Below are 15,486 nucleotides of genomic sequence, written 5' to 3' on the forward strand. Positions count from 1 at the left end.
AAAACTGCCTCTAGTATCTCTGCCAAGGCGCATGAGCCTAGGAGCTCCGGAGAGGAGCAAATATTGCTGCTGCTACTGTATAGCAAGTGATGCTGCCGCTAAACCCCCAGGCTCACCGGAAAGCTCAGCGAAGACAGATCTGGGACAGACACTAAGGGATCGCTTCCTTACGCTTTGCCAGGATGTCAATAAAGTACTGTGGATTTGAATTGAATTCGTAGGAGGCGAGTAACTAGTGAGAGGAGAGGCCATTACCAAGGGGAGGGGATGAAAAGGAGGATACGAGTGGGGAGTAACTAAAGTGGGGGAGAGGATAGAGTGAGGAGGAGTCATTAGTGCAGGGATGGAGAGGAGGGAGGTGGTTTGGGATGTGGGTTAAGAGCAACAACAACAAAATGTTGCTATTTTAAATGCCAGTTTCCGGTTTCAGCGTCCACAGCCCATTGAGCTGGACTGGGCAGTTTGCCTCTCTGAGAGCTATTGCTTCAGGATGCCTGCAGAAGAAAACACAGAAATGGTTTTCATGACATTTGAAAGCTTCCACAGTCACTTAGGGAAAACGAAATGGATTGTGCCCTACAGCCTTGTTTATTTTGTGTCATTTTACAGAATTCATTTTCTTGTGTACTCTTTTGTTTTCAAGTAAAATATAATTTTTAAAACCAAGAGAGGAAAATACATGTTGATTTTCCAACTGTTCACTTCTCCTCTGCAAATGGAGGATTCAAAGCATTCTTATTCTTGTCCAGGCTGCAGTTATTATTATTTAAGAACATAAGAACAGCCATACTGGATCAGACCAATGGTCCAGGTCATAGGCATCGACTTCCACTGTTCCCGGTGGGTACTCGACTCCCCCGACCCCGACCCCACACCATCCTCGTCCTGCACCCATTCCCCAATGTCTCTGCCTCCTTCCTGCCCCCATTTCACCCCTTTTCCCAAGTCCCTACCTCTGCCCCACCTCTTCTCTGCCTCCTCCCCTGAGCATGCCACATCCCCGCTCCCTCCTGGAAAGTCCTAAGTGCCACCAAACAGTTGTTTGGCAGCAGGAAGTGTTGGGAGGTAGGCAGAGGAGCGGGGACGTGCTGCAAGCTCAGGGGAGAGGAAGGAGGTGGGATGATAGGTGAGGGGAGCTTGGCTGCCAGTGGGTGCAGAGCAGACACTAATTTTTTCCCCGGGTGCTCCAGCCCTGGGGCACCCCCGGAGTCGGTGCCTATGGTTCAGCTAGCCCAGTATCCTGTTTTCCAACAAGGGCCAGTGTCAGATGCCTCAAAGGGAGTGAACAGAACAGGGCAATTTATCGCAAAATCTATCCTATCATCCAGAGGTTTAGGGACACTCAGAGCATGGAGTTGCATCCCTGACCATCTTAGCAAATAGTCACTGATAGACCTGTCCTCCATAAACTTATCTAATTCTATTGCAGAAGCACCTATAGGCTGACCTGGTCAGGCTCCTCTCTCTTTTCTTAGGTTGTCAGCCTTTTAAGGCAGAGACTGCCTTTTTGTTCTGTGTTTGTACAGCCCCTAGCACAATGAGGTCCTAGTCCATGACTGGGGCTCCTAGGCATTATGACAATAAGATAATAATAATAAATAATTATTAATCATTTTGCTAGGTGCTGTATAAACATATGGTAAATGACCGTTCTTGCCCCAAAATGCTAACAAGCTAAAAAAGCAAGACATATCAGGTGAATGAGACAAACAAGTGAGTCAGGGTATGGTGCAATTATAGCATGTGCAATTCTTAGCCAGCCAGAAGTAGATGAAAGCTGGAGTTTACAAGAAGATGATTGTTCAGTACCATAAAGGAGAGTTTTGTAGACTGAAAGAGGATTAATCCTCAGATCTCTTTTGCACCTTTTACAAACTGTGTAGAAAATCAGATTATGAGGGATCCATGTGGGGGAAGTGTTATGCCCATTTTCTGGAATCTTTTTATCTATTGAATATGGCTATTTTGCCATCTGCTAGTTCTCTTGATTCCTGCCCATATTCTTTGTAAAGTAACCCACAATGTCATCTTCCCTGGTGTCTTCTTTACCTTGCTGATAATTCACCTTTTCTTTTCTCTAGGGACTGGGGAGTGAGTTTATTCTTCTCTTCCATGTATTTATAAGATGCCATAGGTCCAGAACCTCAGCTAGTGTAACCTGAGAGAGTTCCACTAAAGTTAACACAGCTATTTTGATTTACACTAGTTGAGGATCTGTCCCCATATTGTTTCTTTTAAAACTTGTAAAACTACTGTTAAAACTAATCTATTCTTAGCTCACAGAGTACATTGCCCTTGCCATTATCACTTATCAGCTTCTTGATACATAGAAAAACTTGTTCCCTTACATAGAAAAACTTCCCAGATTACTTACACTATATCCGCAAGTACAACCGTTTTGAGAAACGCCACAAGAATATGTCCGTGCATCTCTCCCCCTGCTTCAGGGATGTCCAGATTGGGGATATTGTGACTGTGGGGGAATGCCGTCCCCTCAGCAAGACAGTCCGATTCAACATCCTCAAGGTCACAAAGGCTGCTGGCACCAAGAAGCAGTTCCAGAAGTTTTAAAGGCAACAAATGGATGATCAGGATGAATAAAACCTTTGTAAAAATGTGAAAAAAAAAAACAAAAAACTTTTCCTATCGTGTCTTCTACTGCCCTGATCCTAGCAGTTCTCCAACTCAAATCTCAGTTTCTCTTGATTAGTCTTCTGTTTTTCCTTGGCTTATCTACCTAACAGATGTCTTCCTTTTTATCTTATCTTCTTCTATCAGAGCTTCAGATAGCTAAAAACAAAATTAAATTATCAGTCTTTGAACTTTTCAGTGTTTTTTTCTTCCTGTTAATTGTAGGAACATACCAAAACAAGCCAATAGTCCATCTAGTGCACTCAGCTGTTTCCAATGCTATATTGCTTCAGAGGAATGCTTAAAATATCTATAGTACACCTAATTGTGCAATATTATGCCATAAGGAGAAATTTCTCTCCAACTCCAGTAGTCATCACTTTATACTCTGCTTTTCGGATGCACTTGCCAAAATTATTATTAATTATTATTGAACTATTACACTCAGCTTCTCTTTCTTTACTCTTATTCTAAATTGGCACTGATTCTTTTTACTTCCCTGTTCATTCAGATCCTCAGTTGTGATGCTGAACTGGTAATTGCATCTGTTTTGCAGTTGTTCCTCCTTTTTTCCAACAGTAGAAATTATGAATATTTCATCACTGTAGAAATACACTTATCTGTCTTACCCAAACCACTTCAGATCCAAGATGGCCTAATTTCCCTTAGAGCCTTTGGGGATGACAAAGCAAAGCCTTCTAACGACAGGACCTACAGCTCCAATGGATTTTTAGTGTGAATAGTGGAATAGATTTCCTATCACTTCTGAGGTCCTTGAGGCAATGGGAAAGAAGATACTCATTTGGGGGCAGGAGGGAGGTTAGAATTTGTGCTATCCATGTAACCGTGGCTGGAATTCATTTGGCGATTATGCATGCCTTCTTGATGGAATTCATCTTGTAGCACACTGATCACAGTGTTTATGAAACACCTGACTAACTAGCGCTGAGGAAGGATCTTTATCAAGGAGAGAGAGAAAATTCTTTGATGGGAGTTATCTCCCTCTCTACATTCAACCCTCACTTAAAACCTTGCTTCTGCTAGCTTGCCTGTGAAGAGGAGGAAAGGTATCAACAACAAAAGGAAGTGACTCATCAAGGTGTAAACATATGTACCTTATGCATAATCATGTGATATTTTTCTGTCAGTTTCATTGTACTCTTATCAGTTTATGTCTCTCACTTGTTGTATCTTGTTGACAGTATTGCCAACCCCAGGCATTCAAAAGTCATGAGTCAGGCCCTGCCAAAAGTCATGGGATTGGCTTTAAAAGATGAGGGGTTTTTTTTAACTGGTTTCTTGGCATTCAGGGGGCACTCGCTTCATATTTTCAAGTTTTCTTGGCAATCATTAGACCTAGAAATGTACTATTTTTAAAATTAAAGATGAGATTCTTGTGAAATTGCTGGATTCCAGCAGCTAGAGCTGTAAGAAAAACTCCAAATATTGTGAGACTCATGACAAAATAATAATTGACAATAATGTTGAATTAGACACCTGTCAGGGCAGGGATCATCTCCTTAGATGCTTGATGAATTGTGTCTAGTATAGGCCTGACCTGACATGAGAAATTAACACATGGAGGGATGTCTCATCTCTTGGAAAATGGAATTAGGGAGGCATGTTGGGGTTTACAAACCCCATACTGGAGAGCAAGGAGTACAGAGCAGCTGTGGGCCGAGGCGTCCCACCCAGTCACACCTCCAGGGCTTGCACAAGCTGGAGACAGGGCTTTAAAAGGGGGAGCAGAGCAGCTCAGTGGGAGGCAGGTATTGAAAGCGAGCCGATGGCTGTTTTGAACTCTGAGAGGAATCATAGAATCATAAAATATCAGGGTTGGAAGGGACCTCAGGAGGTCATCTAGTCCAACCTCCTGCTCAAAGCAGGACCAATTCCCAACTAAATCATCCCAGCCAGGGCTTTGTCAAGCCTGACCTTAAAAACCTCTAAGGAAGGAGATTCCACCACCTCCCTAGGTAACCCATTCCAGTGCTTCACCACCCTCCTAGTGAAAAAGGTTTTCCTAATATCCAACCTAAACCTCCCCCACTGCAACTTGAGACCATTACTCCTTGTTCTGTCATTTGGTACCACTGAGAACAATCTAGATCCATCCTCTTTGGAACCTCCTTTCAGGTAGTTGAAAGCAGCTATCAAATCCCCCCTCATTCTTCTCTTCTGCAGACTAAACAATCCCAGTTCCCTCAGCCTCTCCTCATAAGTCATGTGCTCCAGCCCCCGATCATTTTTGTTGCCCTCCGCTGGCCTCTTTCCAATTTTTCCACATCCTTCTTATAGTGTGGGGCCCAAAACTGGGCACAGTACTCCAGATGAGGCCTCACCAATGTTGACTAGAGGGGAATGATCATGTCCCTCGATCTGCTGGCAATGCCCCTACTTATACAGCCCAAAATGCCATTAGCCTTCTTGGCAACAAGGGCACACTTTTGACTCATAGTCTGCCCATGAGCTCCTTGCCTGAGGCCTCACTATACAGACTAGTGAAGAACCTACAAAAGAGAGAAAAGACACAACAAATCCTGCATCTTGGCAGGGAGCTACCTGAGATGACCCTTGCAGTCCCTTCTCACTCTGTGGTTCTAAGTGACTGAGCATTGCAGGTTATAGACTTGAGAGAAGTGGCTTATTCTATGCAATTGAAAGAGATGGGGGTAGGAAGTGGCCCAGGGAGGGTGGTGACTTAGCACCCCAAGAGTCGAAGTGTAGCCACCCACTGTAAGGTCCTGAACCAGAGCTCAGTGGAGAGAGTGGGCCTACGCTCCCCTATCCGCTCCCAGAAAACAGTGCAACACCAAGACCCTTCACCTAAATCAAGAGGCCTGATGGAATAAGCCTTGACTACTCAAAGACCCAGCCCCTGTTACGCCTGTTCTGGAGAGGACTGGAAAGCCTTTGGGTGGGGGATGCTGAAGGGCAGGACTGAATTTCTAATAGAATAGTGTCTTGCTGACCCCTGTCTGACCACTAAGTGTCACTCTGGGTGGTGGTGCACCTTCTACAGGCCCACGTCCAGACTACCCCGCCGTATCGGCGGATTAAAATCGATTGCTTGGGGATCGATATATCGCGTCTAATCTAGACGCGATATATCGATCCCCGAGCGCGCTTATATCGATTCCGGAACTCCATCAACCCCAACGGAGTTCCGGAATCGACACGGAGAGCCGCGGACATCGATCCCGCGCCGTCTGGATGGGTGAGTAATTCAATCTTAGATATTCGACTTCGGCTACGTTATTCGCGTAGCTGAAGTTGCGTATCTAAGATCGATTTTCCTCCCCTAGTCTGGATGAGCCCAGGAGGTAGAAAAAGACAGTGTCTTGAGTCAGCTAAGATAAGAAGGAGAACTCCCAGAAAACCATGTACTAGGGAAGAAAAGTTGAGCATGGACAGAGCATGCTGCACAAGGATTGGTTCCTGCAAAGTGACCAAGTTAATCCAAAAATGTGTGATGTAATGTATAGTAAATGCAATGAGAAATGTATATGAAGGGAGAGGGTTTCTGTGTAACTTTGGATTTGTGGTACATCCTATGCCCATGCCCTGTGCTTGAGTCCGATCAATTCAGCATAGCTTTGCTATATGCCAAATAAAGGAAGCTAAATGATGAAATCTGGAGTCGCACTGAGTTTTTTGGATCCCAGAGAATTGGGTGAAGTGTTCTCCCATAACTGGACAAGGTATTGTGGAGAAGCCAAGTGGAAAAGGTCTCGGAGGAAATCCAATAGTACAGTATCTGGATTCTCAAAAGTGATACATAAATAATAACAATAAGTAATTGACCTTCCTATGATTCTATGACTCATTTGAGCAGGACTCTGCTTGGGCAGAGGCAGGAAATAGCAACAGTCATTCACGAGGCAGAAAATTCAAAAGTCTTTATTAATTCTTCATAAATGTTCTTATAAATAGTGCCTCAAAAAAATGTTGTCCCCTATGGGCAAGGAGGATTGGCAGGCCCGAGAAGCAACTACTGGATCAATTTTAGTAGGTATCCTTCCCCTTCTTACTTACCCTAAGTCTGCTTGCTATTGAAGAGAATGGCCATTTTAATTTGGGGACTGATTCTACTCTCATTTACACTGGCCATACATCTATCAACTCCACTCACTTTAGTGGAGTTCCTCTTGATTCAGTGGGAGGAAGAAAATTGGACCCTGTCCAGAGGAGGAAACCTTGGAGTACAAGCTCCTTCAGTGGGAATCCATAAGTGCATCCACCATCAAGTGGACAGGAAGCACTTCTCGCTCAGTGGCTACCTACAGAATCATAGCACTGAAAACCATTTTTTTCTGTAACATATACTTAGCTTGAAATCCCCAAATAAGATATCAACCTTAGCTATGCAGTGTTTCTTTCATGATTCACCACCATTGGTGGTAGCAACCAGGGAGACTACTCTGTCAACAAGACTCAGGGTATTTTTTACCACTGTGTAAACAATTGAATTCTGTGCATGCTACAGCCTTCACTTTTGTTTCCACTATTGAAGCTCTGACAGCAGTGGACTGGTGATCCTAATTGTATCATGGGCCAAAGTCTGTCATGAATTAAAACATACAGTGCGACTTCAGTAACTGAAGGATTGTTTGACTTCACTGGGATAGCATGGTATATAAAACAAACCAACAGTATTCTATGTAAATCATCATTAAGGTTGCAAGTTGGTCATGGAGGTCACAGATTCTGTGACTTTCCGTGAGCTCCGTGATTTCTGCAGCGGCCAGTGTGCCTGGCTTGGGGCAGCTCAGGCAGCCCCTGTGCCAGTCACACTGGACGCTGCTGAGGCAGTCTTGGGCCACTCCCCCCTACCCCCACAGCAGCAGAGTTTGGATGTGGGACGGGGCAAGGGGGTTGGGCACAGGACGGGGAGGTGGGCTCTGGCCGACGCTTACCTGAGGGGCTCTCCTGAAGTGGCGACATCCCCCTCGTTCAGCTGCTAGGCAAAGGCATGGCCAGGCAGCTCTGTGTGCTGCCTCCGCCCAGAGCACTGGCTTTACAGCTCTCATTGCCCCCCACACACACACACGCACCCAAACTCTGCTGCTGCTGGGGGGCAGGGGAGGGCATGGAGCCAGGTAGGGAGCCTGATGGCCCCGCCAACACCCTGCCCCAACGGCAGCCAGGGTTCCGGGCCACGCTGCTGCCCTCCCCCAGCCCCTAAGTTTTAGTCAGGAGTATATAGTAAAAGTTATGGACAGGTCACAGGCCGTTAATTTTTGTTTACTACCTGTGTCTTTTACTAAAAATACCTGTCTCTAAAACGTATCCTTAATCATCGTTAATCTATTTTGTTCTTTCTGATTTTCATTCTCCCAGTAACATTTCTTCTAACGTTCACACTGAAAATATAAATGCCTGTAATAGCATGACAAAAATAAATATCATACAATGTAAGCATGATTGCACTAGATGGCAGCAGGCAATCAGAACCACAAAAGAAGAAACTTCAAAATATCAAAGCAATTTCAAAGCATTTCTTTCCAAGTGCAGAAAAGATATGTGGGTTGACAACATTCTTAGCAAAGTAGATGTAGTTTTTGTTAGGTTATAAATCAAAAAGCAAAATACAAGTGAGATGTTATAGATTACTAAAGAGGGAGAAATAACTTTTAAGCAGTGAGGACCTTGTGATTTTACCACAAGCCTTTTATAAATGAACAGCATAGCAAATGGTGATTCATGAGGTCACCACTACTTTGAAGTGGCCAGGACTATACATCTCAAAAGATAGTGAAGATTCTTTTTGTATAATGGAAATAACATTAGACAAACCGATAAAATCTATCACATAGATCAGAGGCTGAAAAGACCTATTAGATCAATCTGTTTATCATGTGGCAAATGCATACAATGTGGAATTCACTAGGACAAAGTCAGCAGGGCAAAGCCCCTACCAGCAATGATGTCCGTCTACAGCACAGCCATGTGCACAAGCCCATTTCCTTTGCTGACCATGAATGATATCATCAGGCTACGACATCATTCTGAGGGCTGATGATGCAGTGAGGTGTTACTGTATTTAGTTCAGTAGTTCTCAAACTCTTGTATTGGTGACCCCTTTCACACAGCAAGTCTATGAGTGTGACTCCCCCTCTGAATTAAAAATACATTTTATATTTAACACCATTACAAATGCTGGAGGTGAAGCAGGGTTTGGGGTAGAGGCTGGCAGCTCCCAGGGTGACCAGCTATCCTGATTTTAAAGCGACAGTCCCGATATTTGGGGCTTTTTTTTATATAGGATCCTATTACCCCCCACTCCCGTCCTGATTTTTCACACTTGCTGTCTGGGCACCCTAACAGCTCCCAACCCCCCACGTAATAACCTGGCGACCCCCTGATGGGGAACCCCTGGTTTACTTCATGCACTGTCTCTGCCCTCCCGCCAGGAGTCAGACAAAGACGACGCTGCACAAGTCAATGGAAGGGGAGTGTCGTGTATCCCCCAGGCGCGTGCTCAGCCCTTGACTAGACACCACGCGGGAAGGACCAGCAACAGCCCCCCGTCCCCCTTCAGCGCATGCGCACTGAACAGTCCTCGCTCGCTCCTTCCCTCCTCCCCCCCCTCTAATCACTTCCGGTGAGTCCGTGCGCGCCCGGGGTCACCCCCGCTCCCTTCCTGTTATTCCCTGTGTGGGGAAGCGGCTCTCCCAGGCGCAGCGGGGCTCGGCGAGCCCGCGGAAGCGCTGGGGCCGGCGGCTGCTTTCCGCTGCTCCCCTGAGGCGCCGGGCTCCGGAGACCCGCGGACGGGCTCTGGTGGCTTGAAGGGGCGTCGGGGGGCGCTGCCCGTCGGGGAGGCGGAGGCTCCGGGCGGGGGGAGCTTCAGGGCCGGGGGCCGTGTTGTTCGTTCCCCCTCGGCTCCCGGTCTTGGCCGCCTCCCCCGGTGCGGGGCTGCCTCTCCCGTCCCCTAGCTGGCCCCGCCTCGGGCCTCGGCGCTGGAACCGAACGCACCGGGGAGCGAGAGGTGAGTCACCCGGGCTGGGCGGGGGAGAAGGGACCCCGAGCCACGCGGGAGCCCCCGCAGCTTCCCCGAAACGAGGCAGGGCTGCTGTCCTGTCCCCGGCCCCCCGATAACCCCACAGGGTGGGGGTGGATCCGCCTCCTAGCCCAGGGGCTGGGAAACGGGTCCGGCCCCTGCGCTAGGAAATGAAGAAACGGGAGTGTAATTGGTCGCTAATTTGGAGTGATCCTAATAACCCTGTTTTTTCTTGCCACCACACGGTGCCTCTTGATTTTCTGATGGCTGCTCCAGTGGTGCCGGTATTAACGCCATGGTGCCCAGAGCTTTCAGTCAGCATCGCGTTCTGTTGTGAAAGAAACATAGACCCAGTCCCTGCTCTGAAGAGTTTTTACAAGCTAATTTAAAAAAAAAAATCCCAGTGTGAAAATATCGCTTTCTGCTTTATAGGAGAATTTGAGAAATAAAACATTATCACCGGCTGATGCTACACTGGGTGTCACTTGAGTCTGGTGAGCTCAGGTTATATTGCTCTTTGAAAAGTGTCTTGTGTGTTGTTTCTAAGCTACGCACAAATAAATTCAATCAGCTTTCTCAGTTTAAATCTTATGCCTTTCCGAGTATACACGCAGAGCCTGAACAATAAATAGTGCAATTGCTGAGTTAATAGTCTCTTCAGATATTTTGTTAATGCATTGACTAATGTGTAGTGTTTTTATGTACCTCATGGTAAAGGTTGGTCGCTAACAAGGTGGCAATGGCTCTTCTCCAACCGGGAAGAAAAAAAACAGTGGGAAAAACACAGATTTTTTTTAAATGAAAAGCCAAGCCCATACTGTGTTGTTTGCTTTATAAAATTTATTTATTCGTCAAACATAAAAATGGATACATTATCCATGATGATATGCTTCTAGTTTTGGTAGTAGAATGTAACTGAATTCTTAGTCTGTTAACTAGATAAGCCTAATCAGGGCGAGGAATGTCTTTCGGTTATGCATGATGTCTAGTACGGGCTCCTGGTCTGTAACCGGCTCCTAGGTGCTCCTACAATGCAAGTAATGATGCCTCAGTTTCACCACTTGTAAAATTGGGGTAATGATACTTTCCTCATTTGTAATGTACTTTGAAGTCTATTGATGAAAACCCACTATATAAGAGCTAGGTATTACTGTTAATAACACTCTAGTATCTGCTTTTAGAGACCAATGTACTTAGTTTTTCAGCATCTACTCTGTTATGAAACCAGTCCAAAGGAGCTTAAAAACATTCTGAACTGTCTAAATGAGAATGCAGATCTCTCAAAAACAGACACTAGATTAATGGCCCTGGCTGTGGTTTAGTTCCACATTTTTCCCCACTGTTTTGATACAACATGCTTCTTCGTAAACAGATTTGGGTACAAATCTGGATTTCTTAGCATGTAAAGTCAGAGAATAGCTGCTTTTCAACTTTCTATTCTGGGTTCAACCAGTAGGGGTTGTAGGGGGGTTCCAGAATGGGACACCGAGCAAAGAACCGTAGACAGTCCTGGCTCTTCAAAGCAGGGCTTTGGAGCTGTGCTCCGGCTCTGCTCCAGCTCCAGGCAAAAACTTGCGCAAAAAAAAAACACACAAAACCTGCTCCGGAGCTGCTCCGTGCTCCAGCTCCGGGCTCCGCTCCAAAGCCCTGCTTTAAAGGAGTCAATGAACGCGGTCTAGAGGAACTCTGCCTGGAGACATGAAGCAACATGGGAGCGAAAACCGGCTCCACAGTGAGAGCACCTCTGTTGGGCTTCCTTCTCCTTGTCTGGCAGATAGCAATCATGACTGATGCCAGGAGGAAGTCATGCAACTTTGTGGGGCCACAGATGGGGTGTGCAAATATGAGAAGATGGGATGGGGAGAATACAGCCAGGCCCTGGAAGAGCCAGAAAAAGAGCTGCAGCCTGATTAGCACCACTTAGATGTGCACAAGGGTCTCCCTCTTGCTGCAGAAGGAGCTAAATAATGGAAAAATTCTTTGTGTGTGTGTTTCCTTGTATGGTTCTGGTTTGTTCATTAGATCAAGCTAAATTTCCACTGAGACTGTCAGTGTCACTAGCCTCTGATCTGAAACTCCTTCAGTTGCTTTTGTAAACTTAGTGTGTCCTTTTAGAATTTTTGCATGTAAGGTGATATTTGATCAAAGTCCTCTGGCTCAGTGCAGATTTCATCAGTTGGATGTACACTTCCTGAGAGTATGCAGACTGTCTCTGGGAAGATGAGCTATCAGTTCTAAGGGTTTATCTACATGAGGAAATTGACCTGAATAAAATAAGTCACTTTATTGTGGAATAATTAGGATGCTTCCAAACTGGGGTAATTATTCTGGAATAAAAGTAATTTTTATTTGAGAATAGTGCCAAAAAGTGGGAGCTGTTGTGGTATAGCTTATTTTGCAATAGATATTCTGGTCAGTGTTTCCATGTGAACAAGCCCTAATACAACCAACTGTGAAGTTGATGGTGGCTATGGAAGAATTTTTGAAATTATGCAATATGTCTTAATACTGAGCAGTCCTTTGCTTTCTCAATAAGGCTTAAATAGTGTGCCAAACACTATATGGCAAGTTCAGGATGAATGGACATGAGATGTTCTCTAGTCTTTTAGTTGTCTGTGCAGTTAGCAAAGATCTGCTCACCTCTGCATTCTTAACTTACATGCAGCATTTTTCAGATTAGAATCAGTGGCATTAAGTAGAATACATTTGTCCTTTTGCAGATGCTTCTAGTCATTGTCAGTTCTCTTGTTTAATTCAGGATAGTGCATTAGTGTCGATATTATTTCATTTCATATTTCCTTCCTTCACTTCTGTATCTAATAGTGGATCTGTGAATTTGAATTTGTGCAGCATATCTAGGAGAAAGCTGTATCTGCTTCTTAAATTGCTCAGTTGTGCTATATTGAAGGTGATGATAACTTAAGACTTGTTTTAAAATGTTATGGTTATCTCCATGGTTTAGGCCTAGATGAATCATTGCCATTTTTTGGATGTTGAAGAGAAACAGACTCTTCCTGGATGAACATGATGCTGAAAAGTTGCTGGAAGGCCTACCATAGGAATATAAACCATTCTGGCTATGTTTTAATGTTAACGGTGCTGTCAAATGTGTCTCTTGCAGGGTCATCCAACTCATCAGCTTTTTGTTCTATTTAGCTGAAGAAAATCACCTTTTTGGGGTGGGATGGGGGGATTGGACTTCTTTCCTGATGTTAACTGCTCCACAAACTGAAATGTGCAGTGTAATGAAGTCTGTGCTATAATAATACAACTTCTAATACTGTTACTGTAGTTATCTGTTAATGTTTCTGTTTTAAACCCTATTTTCAGAGGTTTTATACATCTGTCAGACAACTTGCTTCATTTTTTCATTAAGCTGGTACTTTGCATGCAAGACACCTCTTTCCCCAAACAATTCTCACAGAAATAATCAGTTCAGCTTCTTCCAGTTTTCTGTCTGGTACTTATTAATTATAGGACCTAGGTCCTATAGTAAACACTTTATAAACCTCAAACTTATCTTCACAACACAACTGAAAGGAAGGGAAAATTACCACAACTTTGTGGATGGAGATCTGAGGCACAAAAAGATGAAGTAACTAGCCCAAGGTCACACAAGAAGTCTGTGGGAGAGCTGGGGATCAAATGTAGATTTGCTCTGTCTAATTTAGTACCTTAACTGTAAGACATTCCTTCATTTTGGACAACTGATAGGCTTTATATCAGTGTCCTAAGTATCGACTACATAGTTCTAGGAAAAAAGGGCTGGTAAAAACTAAATTTCATAATTAATACATGCTCCTGAACTTATTGGGGAGGAAAAACACTTCAAAGGCATAAGTTAGACATCAGCAGCATTAAACATAAACGTTCCAGCTTTTGTCTCATCATTATTTAATTTGAAAGTATTGTTTTAAATAGTAACTTCGAACATTTGGGGAATAAAAAGTCAAAGTTCAGACTGATAGTACTATTAATGTGTTTTGAGATTCAGAAGGTTTATTTTCCCTTTGATACAAGGATATGCATAGCTCACAAACTTTTATTGTGGTGGAGGGGATGGCTGTGTTCAGTAGTTGGTAGAAAAAAGCCAGTATGTTGTATAAGGTCAGTCATGTGCTGAATGTGTATTTTGTGTAAGCAATATGAGTTCTTGACCAGAATAAAATAAAGTTAGCATTTGACATAACAATGTCCATGCTTGTAGGAGTCAAATCTAATGTAGCCACAGACAATACAAATGCACCAGATAGTGGTGCAGGTTGAAGTTTTGGTAATGACCAGAAGAGATGATAGAAATACTTTCTCTGAAGAAGGGGAAAAAAAAACTGGTGGGAGATCACTTTTCTTCTCCCCTATCCCTCAAGTTGTAAGTAAGGCAAAAAAAAACTTTACAAAAAAGCATAAGAAGACAGTGTCTTATTTAAAAAATTGGGGGGAAAACAGGCTAATGCCTCTGCTTCCTCCAGTATGTTTTCTGGTATAGAAGATAGTGATGTGTGCACTCTGTTTTAAAGTATGTGAAGTACTCCTGGATGTTATGAATGTTAGATGAACTCGAATATAGCTTTCTGAAATTTTGTTTGTATTTCTGTTTTTAATCTCTTTATGATGCTTTACAAAGAGCCTAAAACAGCTGCTATAAGTCCATTGTGTTAAATTTTGAACAGCTTCTATAAAACCAAAATTGTCAGTAAAATGGGAGTTAATAGATAGATAGGAGCAATCAAAACATACAGATTCAGGGTATTTTAGGATATAGTAAAATCCATATAAACTCATTTAAAAAAAATACAACCTTCTGTCATGCTGATTACAAAGAGCTTTCATTACATGTAGTGATGTGTGGTTTCTTGTGGGCAGAGCACATGTTAACCTAGAACAGTGTTTCCCAAACTTGGGATGCCGCTTGTTCAGGAAAGGCCCCTGGTGGGCCAGGCCGGTTTGTTTACCATCCGCGGGTTCGGCTGATTGCGGCTCCCACTACCCGCGGTTCGCCACTCCAGGCCGATGGGGGCTGCCTGGAACGGCGAACCGCAGCAATTGGGAGCCACAATCAGCCGAACCCGCAGGTGAGGCCAGTAAACAGCCCAGCCCGCTAGGGGCTTTCCTTGAACAAGCAGTGTCCCAAGTTTGGGAAACACTGATTTAGAAGATTTTTGCTGTTTCCTTGTTTTTAACATTGCCACTTTGAGAGAACGTGCTCCACCACAGCCCTGCTGCATTTTTTTTCCCTTCCCCCTCCATGTGCATTCTCATTTTTCCTAGTCCAGGAAGGAGCAAAACCACTTGATTGGTAAACTTGCATTAAGTATATTTGTTGGAAATGTTAATACTCAGTATATCCAGAACCTGAGTGTGTTCAAATCATATAATTAAAAATGGGGCATGATGGGTATCTTTGTAGGTAACCTTCCCCAGGAATGTCCCTAGTGTGACCAGACAGACAGTGTGAAAAATCAGGACGGAGGTGGGGGGCTAATAGGAGCCTATATAAGAAAAAGCCCCAAATACTGGGACTGTCTCTGTAAAATCGGGACATCTGGTCACCCTACCTAGGAAGCTCTTTGAAAATACATTAATTTGGCATAATCTTATCTCTTCAAAACTTGCTCCTGTCTCATTTGCCACAGAGATGATTTAGCATCTAGAGAGAAGGAGAACCTCTACCAAAGACATTCAGGTAAGAACAGCTGGGTCAAGCACTAGCTATGGATTCATCTATTTTTTTTTTCATGTCTACCTTCCTTATGCCGCCACAAAGTTGGAGCCAGCTCAGTGAAGTCAGGCAGAAATACAGATGCATATTTTGAACTGCTTAATCTTAGATACAACAGGAATACACTGTGTCAAAG

General features: G+C 44.1%; 1 protein-coding gene and 1 long non-coding RNA gene across 5 annotated transcripts in view; both read left to right on the forward strand.

Moving 5' to 3' along the window:
* Positions 1–38: 38 nt before the first annotated feature.
* On the forward strand, positions 39–666 carry LOC127057312 (uncharacterized). Its single transcript, XR_007776061.1, has 2 exons — positions 39–193; positions 431–666. It is a non-coding gene; the product is annotated as an uncharacterized LOC127057312 (long non-coding RNA).
* Positions 667–9,217: 8,551 nt separating this feature from the next.
* PIK3CA (phosphatidylinositol-4,5-bisphosphate 3-kinase catalytic subunit alpha) overlaps positions 9,218–15,486 on the forward strand; it is a 73,658-nt gene continuing 67,389 nt past the window's right edge. For 2 of the 4 annotated variants that reach the window (XM_050965822.1, XM_050965821.1), the window contains exon 1: positions 9,302–9,619. The gene's annotated coding sequence lies outside the window, so the exon portion shown is untranslated. Of the gene's footprint in view, positions 9,236–9,301; positions 9,620–10,105; positions 10,126–15,486 lie in introns of those variants that run through there. The other 2 variants (XM_050965825.1, XM_050965824.1) reach the window with 2 other exon arrangements.

The sequence above is a fragment of the Gopherus flavomarginatus genome, chromosome 8 (genome assembly GCF_025201925.1).
Source record: "Gopherus flavomarginatus isolate rGopFla2 chromosome 8, rGopFla2.mat.asm, whole genome shotgun sequence".
In the NCBI taxonomy this organism is placed as follows: Eukaryota; Metazoa; Chordata; order Testudines; family Testudinidae; genus Gopherus; species Gopherus flavomarginatus.